The sequence below is a fragment of the Mesoplodon mirus genome, assembly GCF_964341445.2.
Source record: "Mesoplodon mirus genome assembly, chromosome: 7".
In the NCBI taxonomy this organism is placed as follows: Eukaryota; Metazoa; Chordata; class Mammalia; order Artiodactyla; family Ziphiidae; genus Mesoplodon; species Mesoplodon mirus.
This window is the reverse complement of record NC_138983.1, coordinates 7,271,350-7,290,847: the sequence shown is the minus strand read 5'-3', so window position 1 is coordinate 7,290,847 and position 19,498 is coordinate 7,271,350. Positions and strand designations below refer to the sequence as shown.

Below are 19,498 nucleotides of genomic sequence, written 5' to 3'. Positions count from 1 at the left end.
ACCAGCAAGCTGCCTGTGCGGGGCTCACGGCCCTGGCAAGAGTGGGCACCGCTGATCTTGTCTGTGTATCAAGTTGCCTTCATAATGAAGTTGAATGTACCTTCATATTGTAGATTTAGGCCTAGATTCACTAAAGTAGCTCCATATTGAGGGCGTTGAGTGGAGTGTGGTAACCTGAAACAACTGGTACATCCTGAATGGCCTGCAGTCTGGTGGGTGGGGAGGGGCTCTGCTCACTGGGAGTGTGTGATGGTTGCGCAAAATGTGATGTCAAACCACCAGGCCAGTGAAGGTCGGTGTCAAGGTTGGGGAGTACTTCGTAACATCCTGGGATTTTACCTGGTTCTATTTCCAAATGGTACTGTCAAAAAGGGGACCGCTTTATTCCCGTTTGCTTGGAGGAAACAAGCTAAATAGAACGGACATGTAATGTGTATTTGACGTATTTCTGGTCTTTGGGAGGCTGGAATGTATCTGGGATTTGGGTTTAAGGTACATAATTCTCATTTTACTAAAGAATTTGACGTTGGCTTAAATTTTTTCCTTTTGGTGAGTGATAAAAGAATTTGGGCTAAGTTGTGCCTAAGTGCTGTGCTAAGCAGGCCAGGACTACGCCCAGGGCGTGAGTAGAGCGTTTGGAATCCAGAGTATGTGTTGTGATTCTAAGTTGATCCTGTGTCCTGGGTGGGGAAGGTGCAACAGCAATGCATCCTGGGAGCTCATTCTTGTACCGCTGTTCTGTGTTCATTCTTTGGGGCCATAAGGTTTTGCTTCCCAGGAGACAAACTTTGGGCTTGGAATAGAAACCACTGCCAGCCTCTGCTGAGGCTATTGTTTCCAAGGGAGTGGAAAGGGGAATGGGACAGGCTGTGCTGTGACCAAAACAAAGGCCTGGGAGAGCAGCTGTTGTCCTCACTGGTGCCTCCTGTTTGCCCGCCTCCTCTGTCCACGTGAACCCTCACGTGTTTGCTCCTGAGACACTGTGGAGTTAGGTGCCCACCAGCAGGCTGCCTGTCCGGGGCTCACAGCCCTGCCAAGAGTGGGCACTGCTGTGCAGCTTCGAGGATCCTTCCCCTGCTCGCCACCCCGCTCCTCAATTTCCCCAAAACAGTCTAGGCTTCCTTTTCTACCTTACCCTTCTTGCTTTTTACCCCGTCCTCCTCCGCCTGCCTTGCCCTCTTTTCAGAACTTGTTTCTCCTCTTGTTTTTATATGGTGATTACTAAACTCTTGCTTCCAGACTTGAGGGTAATTGCTACCAACGCCTCTGGGTACTGTTTCTTAGCGACTGTGGTGGGCTGATAAAGAATTTCTCCACAGGGGTATAAATGTTTGTCATTGGAAGGGGTTGTAAAGTGGGGCCTGGTAGTACAGGCGCACAGCAGGCAGCTGAAGGCTATGCCCATGCCCTCCTGGCCTCTGCTCTGTCTGGGGCCCCTGAGCCTGTTCTTTACCCTTCATTATCCTCAGGTAGGGTGGGGTAGGTCGCAGGTGTTGATGGCAGTGTTGGTGATCTTTGCTAATCAGCTTGCATCCTCGTATGTAGATCTGACCTCAGCCTTCCCTCTGAACTCTCAGAGGTGATGGATCGTACAATGAAATTCAGTGAGTGGGCTTGTGGAAGTTAGGTAGAGAATGGTGATCTGATGCAAATTAAAAGTGACGGGGTATAAGAATAGCAAGAGTTGAATTTGGAAGTTCTTTCAAAAAGGAATAGCCTGAGAGGAAGTGTTGGTTGAGGCTCCTCTATGGGCCCAGGTTGGACACAGTAACTGCGGAAATGGCCTGTGTTACCAAAGGGGTTGGATGGTAACTGCCTTTCCCCACCCCACCACCTCACCCCGTTGTCTGCCCTTGGTTTGTCTTACGTCCGTGAAGGGACTCCTAGGACCTCTTAGGCATGCCAGGGCTAACCTCTCTGACTGTACTTTAGTTTCTGGAGGAAATGTTGACCTCTGACCTTGAGCAGTACTTGTTATTGTGCCATGCTGACAGTAAATGAAATGCCAAAACAGGCTTTAGGTATTTTTGGTATATTTTAAATGTTCATATTTAACACAGAAATACACTGATGCAGTCTGGAAATGGCAAGAGGAAGATAGCAAAAATAAGAAAGATGTGAAGATTTGTGTCCCAGGGAGCGTGGCCTTGACCTTCCTCTGGGTGAGGGCAGCCCCCTCTACCACCTTGTCTTCTGCGTAGGACACTGCCTGCTGGAGGCCTCTACCCTCCAGGGCCCCTCGGTGCTGCACCGACTTCCCTCTCTTTTCTTTTAAATAACTCTTAGTTGAGTTTTCATGTTGTAAAAAGGTTTATTATTGTAAGGTTTACAAATAAGAAAATTGATATAAACAAAATCCTCAGTAATCTATTGACAATTGTTATTGGCATCTTTGCTTCTAGAGGTTTTTTCCCCTATGCATAGGATATATGCCTCTTTATACAGAAGTGGAATTATACTGTAAATTCTGTTGTGCAACTCTTTTCACTTAATATACAATGAACATCTTTTCCAGGCACTGGAAGCATCTTTCGTAGTGACATAATGTCTATTGTATGCCTCTATCAATTTTATCTCATTTAGCTGACATAGGAGTTATTTTCCAGTTTTTCTTCTCTTAGGAAGTAATGGTGTGATGACCCCTGTAGCTCAAACTTTTATCACATCTGATATTTCTTTGGGATACATGAATACATTTCTACACGTGAATTGCCTATGTCAGACTTCTTAAGACTTTAGGTTCCTATTGCTAAATTGCCCTCCAGGGAGGGATTTTGTAAATTAGCGTTCTCACTCTTGAGGTAAACCGAGCTGTCTCCCCTTTTTCTCAGAGTGGTTAGTGTCACCCTAAAAACCTTTGCTTCCTGGGTGGACCCAGGCTGCTACCCGTTAGTGACACTGAATACCTGTGTGTTGACTGGCCATCCGCAGTGTTGTGTGCATGCACGTGTGACTTACACTTCTTAATGGTTCACTTTTCTGTTGATTGTTTTGTAAAAGCACTTACATATTAATAATGCTTCGTATGTTTGATGCAAATATTTTTCCCAGTTTGTAGGTTGCCTTCTCATTTGTTTATTGTGTTTCAAACATACAAAAGTTACAGTTTTTCTGAGGTGGTCAATCTTTATGGTTTCTGTGCTCGCGTTATGCTTAGATCTCTCCTACCCCAAAAGTATTTACATATTAATCTGTACTATTTCGTGACAGTTGTATGGTTTCATTTGTTACATTTAAACATACAATCCAACCGGAGTTTACTGTGCAGTCTGTTGTGTGTGTGCAGTAGGGGAGGCTTGCTCCCTCCCAGTGCCCACCTCCCTGTGGCCAGATGATGGAGTGGCGGAGAGCGCCCTCAGCTGGGAGGCTTGTTGTCGCAACGGGACGGTTCACCGGAGACCTGAGGGGCAGGTGGCTGCTGTGTTAACTGCGCCCAGCAGGCAACCCTGGGTGGGGGCGGGGTGCTCAAAAGCAGGTGCAGACAGACAGATGTGGTTCTACTCCTGACTTGGGAGCCTTATGACTGGGAGCACATTACTTCGCCGGGCCTGTTTTCCTCACCTGTGAAATGGGGGAAATGGACGCGTATATTTCAGCCACTCCTCACTGAGCACGTACGGTGATTCCTTCTTGTCCTTCATTGCCCAGCCTCAGATCAGTCTGCTTCCTTCTGGTTCCCTCTCCTCGTCCTCTAGTTGCCCGCCTTGCTCTGGGCCTCTTATGTAGTGTAATCTGTGTGCATGTTCTGGACTGTTCTGGTACTACACTTAATTTTGTTTGCATCCACATTTCTGTATATCAGCAGAGTCCACAAACTCTTTGGAAGTGGTTTTTTTCTCAGGATTGTTAAATTCTCCCACAGGAGTTCCATGGAGGGCTTCTAGAGGTCTGTGAGTGCTCGGAAACTGTATGTGCATTTTTCTATGGAAAGCATAAGCTTGCTGAAGGGGACCATGACCTAAAAAAATATCATTCAGTTGCATTATTTTATCCTATTGTGCTTATGCTCTAGGATGTTGAGCTGGTCTCTTAAGTTGTAAACAGTGTTTTGACTGTTTTCGATTGTGCTGCTATGAGCATCTCTAAGTTTTGTGAAAATATGTAAATATGTATTGGTACAAGTATATGCATACACTTCTGTTCTCTAGGGTGGCATTGCCTGGTCACTGAGTATGCATGGTTTTCTAACTCTTGCCACAGACTCTCAGATACTCTCCAGAAACCTTACACTCCTCTTGTGAGTTTATCCACTTCCCTTCATAATCGCTAACATCAGGTTTTTCTATTTTATTTATTGCTACTTTCTTAAAAAATGTGTGGTAAAATATGCATAATATGAATTTCACCATCTTAACCATTCTACTGTACAGTTCAGTAATGTTAAGTATATTCATATTGTTGTGAATATAACCAATCTCCAGAACTTTCTCATCTTGCAAAATTGAAGCTCTATACCCATTAAACTCCTCATTCATTCCCTTTGCCCCTGGCAACCACCATTCTACTTCTCTGTTTCTATGAGTTTGACACTGGGTACCTCATATTAAGTGGAATCATACAGTATGTGTCTTTTTGTGACTGGCTTATTTTACTCAACATAATGTTCTCTAGGTTCATCTATGTTGTAGCACGTGTCAAGATTTTTTTTCCTTTCTAAAAGAGTACTCCATTGTATGTATGTACCACATCTTGTTTATCCATTCATCCATGAACATTTGGGTTGCTTCTACTTCTAAGTTATTGTGAATAATGCTGTTATGAACAAGGGTGTACAGATACCTTTTTGAGACACTGCTTTCAGTTTTTTTGGATACGCACCTGGAAGTAGTATTGCTGCATCATAGGGTATTTCTATTTCTAATTTTGGGGGGAACTGCCATACTATTTTCCGTAGCAGCTGCACCATTTTACACTCCTACGGACAGTTTACAAGGTTCCACATCCTCACCAGTACTTGTTTCTTTAGTAGCAGCCATCCTAATGGGTGTGAAATGATATTTCACCGTGGTTCTGACTTGCACCTCCCTAATGATTAGTGGTATTGAGCATCTTTTCATGTTATTTGGCCATTTGTATATCTTTGGAGAAGTGTCTTTTCAAGTCCTTTGCCCACTTAAAAAAAATGGTTTTTTTTTTGTTGCCATTGATTTATGGGAGTTATTTATATATTTTGGATATTAACCCTTTATCAGATATGTGGTTTACAAATACGTTTTTCTATTCCATAGGTTGCCTTTTCACTGTTGTGTCCTTTGCACAGAAGTTTCTGATTTTGATGTAATTCAATTTATCTATTTTTACTTTTGTTACCTGTGCTTTTGGAGTCACGTCCAAGAAATTGTTGCTAAATCCAATGTTATGAAGTATTTATTGTTACTTCAAAAAGTAGTTTAGTAGTCAATCTGTACTTCTGTAATTACTGTCTATTTTACCACTTGATTTACCATCTGCATTCTTCCTCTGACCATTTACCATATAAAATTTCTATATTGATTTTTATAAAGATCATGAAGCTTTTGCCAGTTGTTGTCAAACTTAATCTCATTTTTTCCTTTTGTATTTGTGCTCAAAAAGTATCTGTTATACAAAAACTTTTTAAAAATTGTTGTAACAAGTCTAATAATAGCAACAAATGAGATATTGGGTTTGTTTCTGATTACTTTTTCTTTAGTAGCTAAACATGTATGTACTGCCACATTACAATAAATGCTTTTCTCCATTTAAGGAGTTATGAATCCAGCCTATAAAGTGTATCTAAATTAATTACACTGATAAAGTTGAACTATCAAGACTTTTACTGAGTAAATCTGTCATTGCTCTTTTGTTCCAGGTCTGTCAATATCAGCTTCTTGTAATTATCTGCTTGAATCTGCTGCTCAAATTTTTAGTCTCTAGTTTTTGTTGTTTCTAATCAAATGCAATGAATTTTAATGACTGCTACTATTCATTATGTTATAAAATCTAATAAGTGGAAGCTATGATACTCCTCTCAAGGCAAGAATATTCCCACTCCTTGTTGGAACTTGAGCACACAGAACTGGGTTAATCTTTTGTTCAAGACATAATATGGCTCTCTTTTATTTGGTTCCTTGATGTTTTTAATAATGTGGCAAGCATTTTTCAATCTTCTGTTCAGTGTATAAACAGGACTTTAGACAGTAACTTCCTCTGCTTGTGTGGTCCTGGTCATCTCCCGCATCTCCCTCCCTGACTCCCTCTAGGCCAAAGTAATCATCCTCCTCAATACTAGGTTTCTCTTTTACTTGCTTTCTTCTGATATAACTTTGCAAAAAGAAAAAACTTACCTAAATGTGTTTTTTAAACTATAATTTTCATTTCAGTTGTTTTTAACTTTATAGAAAAGGTATTATGTTGTATATAAGCTTACGGAATTATTCTCATTTAATGATTTTAAGATTCATCCTTTACCTTGTGTGTAGTTCATTTGGAGTCTCTATGTGACTATAACACAATTAACCGATTTTTCCCATTGCTTCTTTTACTCTGGTCAGTGTAACTGGATAAGTGGTAGGTGGATGCTCTCATGTTATACAGAATTAAAGCCTGACTGACCGGGGCGGCACTACCAATATGCATTGCTGCCCTCCCCCTGCCTGCTGCGTTTCCTGCCAGACCTTCTTCTGTACGTTTTTATCCACATCTAATATTCAAAGAACATAGGTTATAAGTGGGAACATACTGTTTTATACTGTATATCATTATTGACTTGCTTTTTTCACTTAGCAGTAGGGAGAGTCACATGAGTACATGTAGAACTGCCATCATCGTATTAAGCTGCTGTGTAGTCTTCCTTCACTTGGACGTTCCACGGCTTATTAAGCCATTCCGCTACGGGTGGATATTTACACTCTTTCCAGTCCTTTCGGTTGCTGTGTGATCATCATCATGCGCGCCCCGTGTGCCCGCACATAAGTGCCCACACATGAGAGTAGGTATCAAAAAGTGGAATTGCTGGGTCAGACATTTTGCTCAATTCTGCTCTGTCGTCCTCCGGAGTAGGCGTGCCTAAGTATGAAAGTATCTGTTTGTCCATATCCTCTTGCACACTCTGTATGGCAAGCTTTTAAATTTCTGCCAGTTGCCTTCTTTGATCCGTCATGTACTCACAGTGACCCACTGAGTCTTTGATGGGTACAGTGGACTCTTGGCATCTGTGGACTTAACATTTGTGGGCTTGATGCTGATAGGGGCGTCAGAGTCCAAGGCACATAATCGTTTGTGATTTTCTTGAGGTGTAATTTTTTTAATTACTCATGTCATGAGCATCCCCAGCCAAACGGTCTGTTCCATGTCACACTATGACTTTGTTCTCCACTTGTCTCTGCATTGCAGCAACTCTCGAAGGGACCAAAACTTTGCAGATTTGGGCAAGTTCATGGCTCATGTTACTATACTAGGTACTGTAGTAATGGATGGGACTGTGGAGTGTATGTTTGTGGCAGAATTTATTTTAATCCCTTTACAAATTACTAACCTTGCATTTAAATTTTAAACACTATGGGAAAACAATGTAGAAGATAAAAGTTTCTCTATAGTTCTTCTCCCAAGAATAATTAGTAATGGCAACTTCATTTATATTCCTTCAGATATTTTCCCTCCATGGACATACAACAGTTTATCCTATTATTATTATGTGCTCTAAAATGGAAACATACAATATGTACTGTTCTGCAACTACTTTATTATTTTCATGACTCTGTAATATTTAATCTTGCACATGTTGGTATAGTCACTTTAACCATTTTCCTGTTGATGGGCTTTTAAGGTTATCTCTAGGGTTTTCTGGCCATAGCAAACAGTGCTGCAGTGAGCGTCTTATAAATACTTCTTTGTGCACATGCTATGCAAGCCCTCAGATCGTGATGCCTGCAGGAAACATGAGCTCCAGACATGCACACCTCCTCCGCACAGCCCTGCACTGCAGCTCTCCCACCCTGGTGCTGTCGGGGTCTGGGGCGCTCAGTCTTGTGAGGTGGGTTGCGAGTTTCTGCTGCCAAAGTAGAATAATGCTGGCCTTCTCCTAATGTGTTGGGGAATTCAGTTGAAACTGCTTGTCTATACCAGATTTTAGCTTAAGATGGTGTCTGACTTACTTAGCACAAAACAAAAAGACCTAACAAACCTCACAGTCCACTTCCCAGTGTTCTCCCCCTAAGCAGGTTGAAAAACAAACTCTTCTAGGAAAGCAGTTGTGACATTTGCAAAAAGTAGCATTTAATTATGTTATTGTTTGTTTGTTTGTTTGGTCTCTTGAAGTCGTTTCACCTGGCATCTGTCTATAGGCGTTTTTGGTCCTCGGGAAAGCAGTGCGTTCAGGTGGGGCACGGGCTGCTCCCTCCTGCCTTTTCAGCACAGGCTTGCCTGCTGTCTGATTTAAGTACATGCTCCCTCTCTAAGAAGCCACCACGTGCCAGGAGCACAGGTGTGAACCCGCTCTGTCTGTCACTCACCTCTTAGGATCACGAGGGAACTAGAGGGCGCAAGATCTATCCCAGCAGCCTTATTCTCTCCCCTCAGCTTCTGGGGTGATCCATGCACTGTCCCCCATACTCTTCTGTCGATGAGACAACTGTGTGACCCGCCGTCTGTATGTCAAATCAAGGCCCTGACTCTGCCCTGAGCTGACCCCAAGGGCAAAGGCTCTTTTAATTTGTTTAACTTAAAGGTGTAAAAAATGCTCAAAGTAATACCTGCACATGTTAAAATTCAAACCCTGTAGAAGATACTGTGACATCTTTCTCTAACCCCTGGACTTCCTTCCCACAGAGGCAGATATAGTGGCCAGTTAGTTGCTGGAGTTTCCTTCCAGAGAATTCTTGTACCTGTTTTGCTGTGAGGTCCTGGTATACCACATGCCCTGTCTTGCACTTTGGGTGGTTCAATTAACAGTACGTCGATGACCTCACTGTGTATCTGTCTCCGTGGTCTGCCTTCGCTCTTCAGTATCTGTGTGGTAGTGCGTGTTTGAATTATCCATTCCCCTTGTGAGGAACAATTAAGATTGTTTCTAGCAATTTTTGCTGTATATAATGTCTATCCTGAGTATCTTTCTCCATGTGTTTTTATGTACATGGCAACTATGTCTGTGGGGAACGTTTCCTTTGAGGGGAATTCTGGGCCACAGCCCGTGTACTTTTCCAAACATGAGGGAGCTACCAGCTTACACTCTAGGGAGGCTGTTCAGGTTGACGGTTCCCTACACCTTGTGTTCTTGAACTAGATTATTTGGGTATATGAAAAGTATATGAAAATAGTATTTCATTGTAGTCTGATTTGCATTTCTATTGGGATGTGTACTTAGGGATTTTTAAGAGCTCTTTACATATTAAAGAAGTTAACCCTTTGTCATTTGTGCTGCAAATACTCTTTGTCATTGACCTTTAAATTTTATGCTTTAAAATGTTTTGCTGTTCAAGAGTTTTAAACATATTTATACTTACTTATGTTTTCTTTCATGGCTTCTGGATTTTATGAGTAGTTCAGAAAGACTAACCCAGCTCAAGATTATTTTTTGTTAAACCTCGTGTTTTGCCTAGTTCTTTTAAGGTTTTATTTTTATTTGAATCTTAGCTCTAGCTGGACTTAATTTTGTCATAATGAGTGACTTAGGGATAGTCAGTCTATTGTCCCTACACCATTTACTGATCAGTACACCTGTTCACCATTTAGCCATCTGTTCTTGTGCCAGCGCCAGTTTTAAATACTGTAGTTCTGCGCTTTACTATATGGTAAGGATAGTCCTACCTCATTATTTCACTTTCTTGAATTTTCCCGGCTATTCTTGCATGTTTACTTTTCCTTCCTTATGATGTCTTCATGCTGTTGTCTTCCTGTGCAAGAATAAGGATTGTCCTCCCATTTACTCACGTGTGTTTAATTTGGCTTCATGGGATGTGGAATGCTGTGGTCAGTTAGGCTGATCTTAGTCTTTCTGCCATTACTTTATTGTTTTCATGGCTCCATAATACACTTGCACATGATCATATAGTTATTTTAACCATATTCCTATTAACGTGTGTCTGGGTGTCCTAACCTGCCTCCTGAGAGCCCCTGACACCCATTCTAATGACCATCCCCATCATAGCACTTCCATGTCTTTTTGCTGTGCCTAATGGTTACTTGTTGCTGTTGAAGTGATAACGTCTAGTTCCGTGGACTTTACAGATGAAATGCTCCAAAATGCACTGCTAAAAATGCCAATACATTTATGCAAACCCAGTGTGGAAAATGAATTGGGCATATTCTAAGAGGTCACGTTCTAGGAGGGGAGTTTGCATTCTAAACCTCTGCACCTGTGTGGCTGAGTCCTGTCACTGGGACGGTCTGTGTATGTGGAATGTCTAAGTGGAATCCTGTTCTAGTAACAAGCACCTGACCCCGAACTGCCATTTTCTCCTGTCCACACCTGATGGACTGTTTACAAAATGTCTCGCTTGCTTTCCTGCCTTGTCAGAGAGATTACACAGACCAGAATTTGCCTTTTCTTTGGTGTCTCAAGGCCACCATCCACATAACGTCGTCCAGTCTGGCACACAGCAGTTGCTTCAGGGGCTGCTGAGGTGGCCTCTTTGTCCCCTCACTGACCATCCTCCCCAGCCCAGCCCTTCCTCAGGGTCAGCCCATTCCTCCTGTACTGGGCTTGCGGTGTCTGTACTAGAGGCGAACCGAAGGTACCTGGAGGTGAGACAACAAAGCCTTCCCTTCAGTTATTTTACTGTTTCACCTGTGTGTCAGTGGTGGCCTGCGTCTCTTCAGAGATGATCCGTATGGGCTTGTTTTTCAACCAAACACAATTCTGTTTTCTAACTATGATATTTTCTGATTTACTGTTGAACTTCACTAGGATGCTTTTTCTCTGTTTTCTAAAACTAATTTTTTCCTTAAGGGAATTTCTTAACAGTGACATTACTGGCTCAGAGGACATGGCCAGTGTGAAGGCTTTTGAGTCACGTCGCTAAGTGCCTTCCTCAAAGGCCAGCACAGCTCAGCCTGGCCCTGCCCTGTTTGTTTTTATCTTGGCTGACCGGAAGTTTAAGCAGGGTCTCGGTGTTTTAATGTGCACATTTTGACTCTGTAAAGCTGAATGGGCACTCTTCGTGTTTGTTAGCTGACCTGTGCATCTGCTTTGTGCTTCACTTTTATTTTCATTGCTTCCTGTGAACTCCTTTTTATGTGGAGGACATTTACCCACAGATACTACGAAATGTTTTTCAAGTTTGTAGTTTACCTTTTAAATTTACATCTTGGATCTTGCTGATGGTTTCTTGCCGATGGTTTAAAATTTTGTAGCCAAATCTGTCTAATTTTATTATTAGAGTTATGTACTTTGGTGTCATGTCTGGTTCTTTTGTGGTTTCATTTTTGACATTTAACTTTTTACTCCATCTAGAAGTTGTTTTGGTCTACAGTATGAGGTAAGAATCTAATTTAGTTCTTTCAAAATGTAAACAAATTTTCCCACACTTTTACTGAATAATTCTACTTTCTCTACTGATTTGAAATGCTGCTTGTTAATTATGGGCTAAATACTTGAACTGAGTCTGCTTCTAAACTTTTCAGTCTGTTCCACTGGTCTGTCTTTCCTCGTGCCAACCCAGTGTTTTAAGTATTTTAGCTTTATAATATCTGCTTTTAATAATATGGTAATACAGGCCCCTGCCATTCTTTTTAAAAGTATTTGGATTTTTATTGGGATTGAATTACATTTATAGATATGTTACTGAGACTGCCCATTTAGGAACTGGTCTCCCTGTTCATTCAGGATAGAATGATTTTCATGTCCCTCAGGAATTTTAGACCTCAAACAATTAAAGCACATTTACAAAGCTTCTTCCTGGAAATGTTCTGTTCTATATTGTGGTTGAATCAGTTTTTCTATTAAAATTTCTGATTATGGTAGCCTATGGTAAGACTCATTTTACATATGTATTTTATAAATAAATATGCTGTATGTACTTCATTACCAGAGTCAGTTGAGGGGCAGTAATAGTATCTTGGCTAAAAGTGTAGTCTTTCGAGTCAGATGACCCTGATTTCATGCTGGACCTGCCTCATTTCTGTGTGACCATCTCTCTGCCTCAGTTTACCCATCTATAAGAGGGGATAATCTTATTATCTACTAAGAAGTGGGTTGAGGAGTTCTCTGGCAGTCCAGTGGTTAGGACTCGGTGCTTTCACTGCTGTGGCCCCGGGTTCAGTCCCTGGTCTGGGAATTAAGATCCTGCAAGCTGAGTGGTGCGGCCCCCCCCCAAAAAAAAAAGAAAGAAAAGAAAAGTGGGTGGGATAAGGGTTAATGAAGCAATGTAAGCATTGTACTTGGTGCTCTCCAGACATGGAGTGAGCACTGTTCTCTTGGGGTTTCCAAGTAACTAACATCAAATTTTTAAAAATTTAATTTATTATTATTTATTTTTGGCTGCATTGGGTCTTCGTTGCTGCATGTGGGCTTTCTCCACTTGCCGCGAGCGGGGGCTACTCTTTGTTGTGGTGCACGAGCCTCTCACTGCAGTGGCTTCTCTTGTTGTGGAGCTCGGGCTCTAGGCACGCAGGCTTCAGTAGGTGTGGAACACGGGCTTCAGTAGTTGTGGCTCGTGGGCTCTAGAGCGCAGGCTCAGTAGTTGTGGCTCACGGGCTTAGTTGCTCCACAGCATGTGGGATCTTCCCGGACCAGGGCTCGAACCCGTGTCCCCTGCATTGGCAGGCGGATTCTTAACCACTGCACCACCAGGGAAGTCCCAATGATTCTACTTTCCTGATATTGTCCTTTGAAATAAAATAAATTTATATTTTAAAAGTTAGTTGATTTAAGGAAAAAAATAGGACTGCTGAACTCAAAAGTGGCAAAAAAAAAATCTCAAGATGTTGTGTGAATTAAGGTTTGGGAGAGTGTCTTCTGTGAACCACAGTTGTTTGGAGGCAGAGAAAAGAGTGCAAACCTTAAATAAGAAGCGGATGAGGAGTGCTGTCCCTTTGTGTGTGATGTCAGCTGGCATCACTGCCAGACACACTGGGATCCTTTGTTATTAGATTGTGAGGAAGTTTCTGTTTTATTTTTTAAATCAGTAATAGATATAGATTTATTAAAATGTCTCTCCTGAATCTTTGGAGACGTCCTGAATCTTTGGAGACGAGCGTCACGTTTTTCTCCTTTCATCGTCTAATGATTAGTTGGGCTGATGGAATCTTAAGCCCCCTGTGACTTCTGAAACAAACCTTTCTGGGACTGGAGCTCTATTTTTTTCGACAGAGAGATGAACCAGAGGGTCCACTTTGACTCAGGGCCTTGCCAGGCAGGCAGGTGTCAGGATCTCAGGAGAGGCGGACGCAGTCCAGGGCAGCAGCTCTGACCGCTGGTCCCTGTTCCCTGCTCTGCTGCTCATCAGCACATGCCTTTGGCCAAATGCCTTAAATTCTTTTTTTTTTTTTGCGGTACACGGGCCTCTTACTGTTGTGGCCTCTCCCATTGCGGAGCACAGGCTCCGGACGCGCAGGCCCAGCGGCCGTGGCTCAGGGCCCAGCCGCTCCACGGCATGTGGGATCTTCCCGGACCGGGGCACGAACCCGTGTCCCCTGAATCGGCAGGCGGACTCTCAACCACTGCGCCACCAGGGGAGCCCGAAATTCCTTAAATTCTTGAAGCCAGTTTCCTCCGTGGTTAAATGGGGACGAAAACAGTGCTAGAACATGTCTCTCTTGATCTGTGTGGAGCTGCAGTGTGGTGGCGCAGGCACTGGGAGTGAGTGGACCTCCACTGTTCCTGCCCCTGTTACGACAGGAACATGTTATGTTTCTGATGGGGCTGGCGGGACCACCGTGGGAATTCACGATGGGACCCCCGGGGCACCTGAAGGCCTCCTGGCTGTATGTGGGAAAGAGCTGATTGTCCTTATTTGCTATGTGCTTTGTGGTTTCAGTTCTGATGTATAATTTGACCATAGTTATTTAAGAGTATGCTTTAAAATGTCAAAAAAAAAACTACTAAAAAAGCAAAAAACTGCTGCTTTTTTGAATCAATCTCTCCCTTTCTTCATTGCTTGAAGCGTGATTATTTTCATAAACGTTCCATGGCAGTCGAGAAGGTATTCTCTGATATGTTCCACATTCTGGATCAGTCCCTCCGTGTGGTTTTTGGTCCAGCCCAAATCCACTATATCCTTTTGTAGGTGAGAAGTGTGATTACATTCTCACCACCACTTCTGGTTCTCTCCCCTTCCCCCAAGATGGCTTATCAGTTCTGTTCTGTTTCGCAGCAGCATTATTGGAACATTGAGATTCCGCCTGTGTGGACTGCTTTCTGCTTGGCATTCACTTTGTCTGATGTAGGCAGGGCAGACCTGCACCTGCACCCCACCCCACCGCCAGCCTGGCCGTGTCTTGTTTGCACTTGACTGAAGTACCTGTCGAGAGTTATTTTCAACTGAAATTTGAAACTGTCTACTTTTACATCTTTCTGCCCATGTATGTGTGTTTATTTTACACGGTTGTGATCGGTAGTTACTTTGCTTTTTCCACCTCAGGTTATGTTTTGGGCATGGTTACCCTGCTGAAATCATCCACCCGTTCTGGTTGAGGCCCTCTGGGGTATTCCAGGGTGTGAGCCTGTCACTGCTGCCCTGCAGGCTGAAGCGGCTGGGTCCGGCATATTTTGTGATGATGAATGACACAGTCACAAACGTCTTGGGGCAAATCCCCTTGTATACCTCATGGCTGCTTCTGGTTTGCATTCCCCGCTGGCCAACGGGAAGGGGCAGTTGCTTAGTCCTTCTTGCTCACTGCCCTGTGCCCTCCAGATGGCTCTAAGAAGCCAGCGACACACTTATCTTTGCTCATTGACTGAGTGTGTGGTGGTTTCTTGAAGCCATTTAATTTTTACTCTTTTAGCCAGTGCATATTTCCCTGTGTAGATAACTCTCTGGGTTTCCCAAGGTAAAAATTGCGAGGGCCTCGTCACTCACATGCTGAAGTGTTAATGCTTTGCTCATCTTACAGAGCGTGTTTTGACTACCCTCACTTCTGAGGCCTTTTAAGGTCAGAGCTTTGTTGCTTCATCGTCAGGTTGGGACTTAGATGGTCGTGCACATCCCTCTCTCCTGCTGCAGTAAGTAAGTGCCCGCCCTTTGTGGTGTGTTTGGGGGACGAAGCTGAAGGGAGGCTGTGAGGGGAGATGGGCTAGAAAGAGGGACAGGGACGTGAGGGGGATGGGCTGAGGGGGACGGGGGCCAGGCCCATGGGCCTGGCTCTGAGCCCACCTGATGGACCCCAGACCTTGGGGTCGGGGTGTGTGTGGGAACGGGGCTCCACTCGCATTCCTCAGCCTGGCCTGATAGTTCTGTGTGACCCTGAACAGGTGTCATCCCTCTCTGGGCCTCAGCCTCTCACCTGGACCTTGCTGGGAAGAGGCTTCTGAACTCCTCAGGGCTGGCAGGAGGGGTGCAGGAGCACTCCCCCTGTGAGAGGCCGGGACAGGACTCCTGGACGAGAACTACAGAGCTGGGGGCGTGGAGGAGGGTAGTGCACCCACTGGACCCGCCGTGGGCCCAGGGGAGGCAGAGCCCAGCCTGGAAGCAGTGGGTACCGCGGGCCGTGGGCTGGGAGGGAGGCCTGGGGGCAGGTCTGGGGTGAGCTCCTCTGTAACCTCTCGGGGCCCCGGGGACTGTGACCTGCCCTCCCCGGAACTTCAGACTCCCGCAGAGTCGGTGAGAGGAGAGAAGCTGGCGGGGGCGTTCCGGCCTCGTTTTCAAATAATGGCAGTTCCCAGGAGGGGTCCACAGCTGACGGGGACGGAGAGATAGGGGGCAGCAGGTGTGGCAGGTGGGCGCGTCTGCGTGACCCCACGTGGCCGGGGCACGGCAGACCTGGAGGACCGCTGGCATTCAAGCTAGGCCAGGGTGCTCAAGTTTCCCCTAGTTCTTAGATTTCCTGTTCTAACAAAAAATTTAAGATTTTTGCCTTTAATTATAAAAGTAATTTGCCTAGAGTTAAAAATTCAAGCCATGGAAAAAGTATAAAATGAAAGTAAAATTCCTTCCCCCGCCACCCCATCCCGGCCCTACTACACAGAGGTGACCTCTCAGTGTCTTAGGATCTTGGAGGTTTCTGTACACATACGCATCTTGTCACTGCTGACACTGTCCTAGAACCAGCAGGACCGTAACTTGCGGTTCAGTCTGCCTGTCTGATTTCATGCACTCCTGCAGCTGGGCTATGCAGCCAGCACGACAGGAGACGTGTGGCCATGGGGCTGAGGGGCCGTGTGTCCCCCGGCTGTGCCTTTGAAGGGGGCGTCAGGGGAGGGAGGAGTAAGCCTGGGGGGCGGGTGGCACGGAGCCGCCGCAGGTGTTTTTTTTCCTGGACGCGCTGGTGGCTGCGTCCAGGTTTTGCTTTTCACCTTTGAGTCTGTGAGAAAATGAGCAGGAAAAAAGCAAAAGGCGCTGGTGGTGGCATGCCTGGTACTGCTGGGCCAGGGTTCAAGTCCCTGCAGTGTCCCTGCTTCCTTCCAGCTCCCCACTCCAGGCCCTTCCCACCCCGTCAGGAACATCGTGGTTCCCAAGGAGAGAGGTGTCTGGGTGGGGTGCCCATGGCCTCTCTCCCAGGAGCCCTCACGTGGCAAAGACAGCAAAGGTCTCTGAGTCCAACCTAGCCTTGTGAGGCTCAGTTTCCCCGTCTCTAAAATGCAGTCAGTGATACCTACCTAACAGCCTTGCAGGGTTGTTAAGCAAATCAGGGATAACATTCATTAGTTTGCACATGGAAGGTATTCAAACATGGTTATGGTGTGAGACATAAAGGAACCCGGGGCTCGGGAAAGGCAGGACTGTGAAGCTGGAAAACTGGGTCGGAGTCGGCTTAGAACAGTTCTGCTTGCAAGGCTGAAGCTGAGGCCATGGGAGCTGCTGAAAGAGTTTAAGCAGGAGAGACGTGGGGTCAGACCCAGGTTTTAGAAGGGTCACCAGCCAGGCCGAGTGAGAGACGGGCCAAAGATCAAAGAGGGAGGAGCCGTTGTAGGAAGAGGGCTGGCTCTGCGTGGGGACAGTGGGGACCGAGAGGAGGGGAAGGTGCTGGGGTGGGGCTTGGTGTCTGACTGGTACAGACCACGTGGGCAGCTGGAGGCCAGTGCCAGCCTCGGTGGTCCCCTCTTCCATTCCCTGCTGGTTCTTTTCCATCCTTTTGATCCTGTGAATCCCAGAACCCCCCTCACCCCCAGCCTTTCCTGCTTCCAGTCCTTGCGAGATTTCATAGGGGAGGCTGAATTTCAGCAGAAGGCATTTTGCTTGGCCATGCAGGGTTTTCTTTTAATGTTTTTAAAAATTTTATTATATCAATAGATCCACACACACATGTATATGTATAACATAAAACTTGTCCTCTAATTTTTTAAATTGAAATATAGGTGATGTACAATATTATGTCAGTTTCAGGTGTGCTATCGATACATAATGATTTGACATTTGCATACATTATGAAAAGATCGCCATGATAAGTCTAGCAACCATCAGTCCCCATACAAGGTTATTACAATATTATTGACCATATTCCTTATGCTGTATATTATATCCCCATAACTTATTTGATAATTGGAGGTTTTATACTTAATTCACTTCACCTATTTCACCCCCCAGATATTTAATAATTTTTAAGTGTATTACTCAATGGCATTAATTACATTCAACCATCACCACTAATTCCAAAACCCTTTCATCACCCCAAACAGAAACCATATCCATTAAGCGGTTAATCCCATTCCCCCCTCCCTCCAGCTCTAATCTGCTTTGTATGAATATGCCATATTTTTGAATCCATCCATCTGTTGACATTTAGGTTGTTCCCGCCTCTTGAACAGTGTGAAGAATGCCGCTATCGACATTCACATACAAGTATCTGAGTCCCTAGTTTCAACCCCTTTCAGAAGGAGTGAAATTGCAGGGTCACGTGGTAATTATACGGTTAACTTTTTGTTGTTGTTGTTGTGTTTCTTTTAAATAATAGCACCTCGGGCTTCCCTGGTGGCACAGTGGTTGAGAGTCCGCCTGCCGATGCAGGGAACACAGGTTCGTGCCCCGGTCCGGAAAGATCCCACATGCCGCGGAGCGGCTGGGCCCGTGAGCCATGGCCGCTGAGCCTGCGCATCCGGAGCCTGTGCTCCGCAACGGAAGAGGCCATAACAGTGAGAGGCCTGCGTACCGCAAAAAAAAAAATAAATAAAAAATAAATAAATAAATAAATAAATAAATAAATAATAGCACCTTACATTTATTTAGCACGATTACTGTTTGCAAGCAAGTCTATAATCTCATTTGCAAAAGGCATTTACATAGTATGAATATTTAAATAGTTATAATTACATATTAATTTTGTTTAACAGAATATGCTCATATTACTTTCCCCTCTACGGTTAACTTTCTAAGGAGCCGCCACTGTTTTCCACAGCGGCCGCACCATTTTACATTCCCACCAACAGTTTGAGGCTTCCAATTTTTCCACATCCTGACCAACACTTACTTTCCTTTTTTAAAAAGATTATAGCCATCTTAGTAGGTGTGAAGTGGTATCTCAGCTTCTTATTTTTTAATCTGAAATTTCTGCCATCATTTAGAGACTAAGGGTTTTACTATCCGTAGTGGGATTTGAATCCAGGTCAGTGAGACCCCAAAGCCTGTACTTGATTGCAACCCTCTACTCCCACAGGGGTTCAGCTTCAGATCCTGGTGAAGTATGAAGGCAAAGGGTGGGGAGCTGAAGGCCAGCACCGTCTTACCTACAGATTCCCCCTCAGTGAATGGGTGGCTTGTCCCCATCTGCCCAGGAGGGGAAGACAAGAAAAAGGACACCTTCCTTATAGCTTCACCCAGCTGGAAGAAGGCACCACCTCACCCTGGACTTGAGGTGAGACCAGAGTGGCCATAAAGGAGGACATTCTTGTCCTGGGTCCCCTGGAACTGCTCCCCACCTGCCCTGCATCAGGCATCAGCCCAAGGGCCCTGGGAAACTGGTGGGCACACCATGGCTGGTCTCCCACCCTGGGACCCTTCCACCCAGGGGCACTGTCCTCCAGGCCCATCTCTGGGCCAGCTCTGTAGGGCCCAACACCACCTGGCTGGGCACAGCACAGGGGCTTAGCCATACTCACAGGAGATCACAGGGAGAAGGTCCTAGGAGGGGAAGGCCCACCCCCTCCCAGTACCACACCCACTTCCAGAGCTTACATTTGCCTCCTGCTGGAGCTGGGTTAGGATATATACTCCCACCAGGCAGAAGAGCCAGTGGGCCCGCCCGTGAAGCAGGAGGGAACTGGACACGGGTGCCAGCAGCCTTCCGCACCCCTACTTGGCTGCTCCTGGAAGATCTCGACGAGCACCCCTCCCCGAAAGCACCTAGTCACTGACCCCAGCCCGGTCTGCTCTCTTCCACTGTTGATTCCTCTGTGGGTTCCCACCCCCACCCTTTTCAGGGCAGGGCCTGGTCCCAAGGATCCAGTCAC

The 19,498-nt window shown here is 45.1% G+C and overlaps 1 long non-coding RNA gene across 1 annotated transcript; it reads right to left on the bottom strand.

Annotated features, from left to right (window-relative positions):
• Positions 1 to 380: 380 nt before the first annotated feature.
• On the bottom strand, positions 381 to 18,302 carry LOC309808220. Its single transcript, XR_014294711.1, has 2 exons — positions 18,264 to 18,302; positions 381 to 18,009 (listed from the first exon to the last, which is right to left on the bottom strand). It is a non-coding gene; the product is annotated as an uncharacterized lncRNA (long non-coding RNA).
• Positions 18,303 to 19,498: the final 1,196 nt, after the last annotated feature.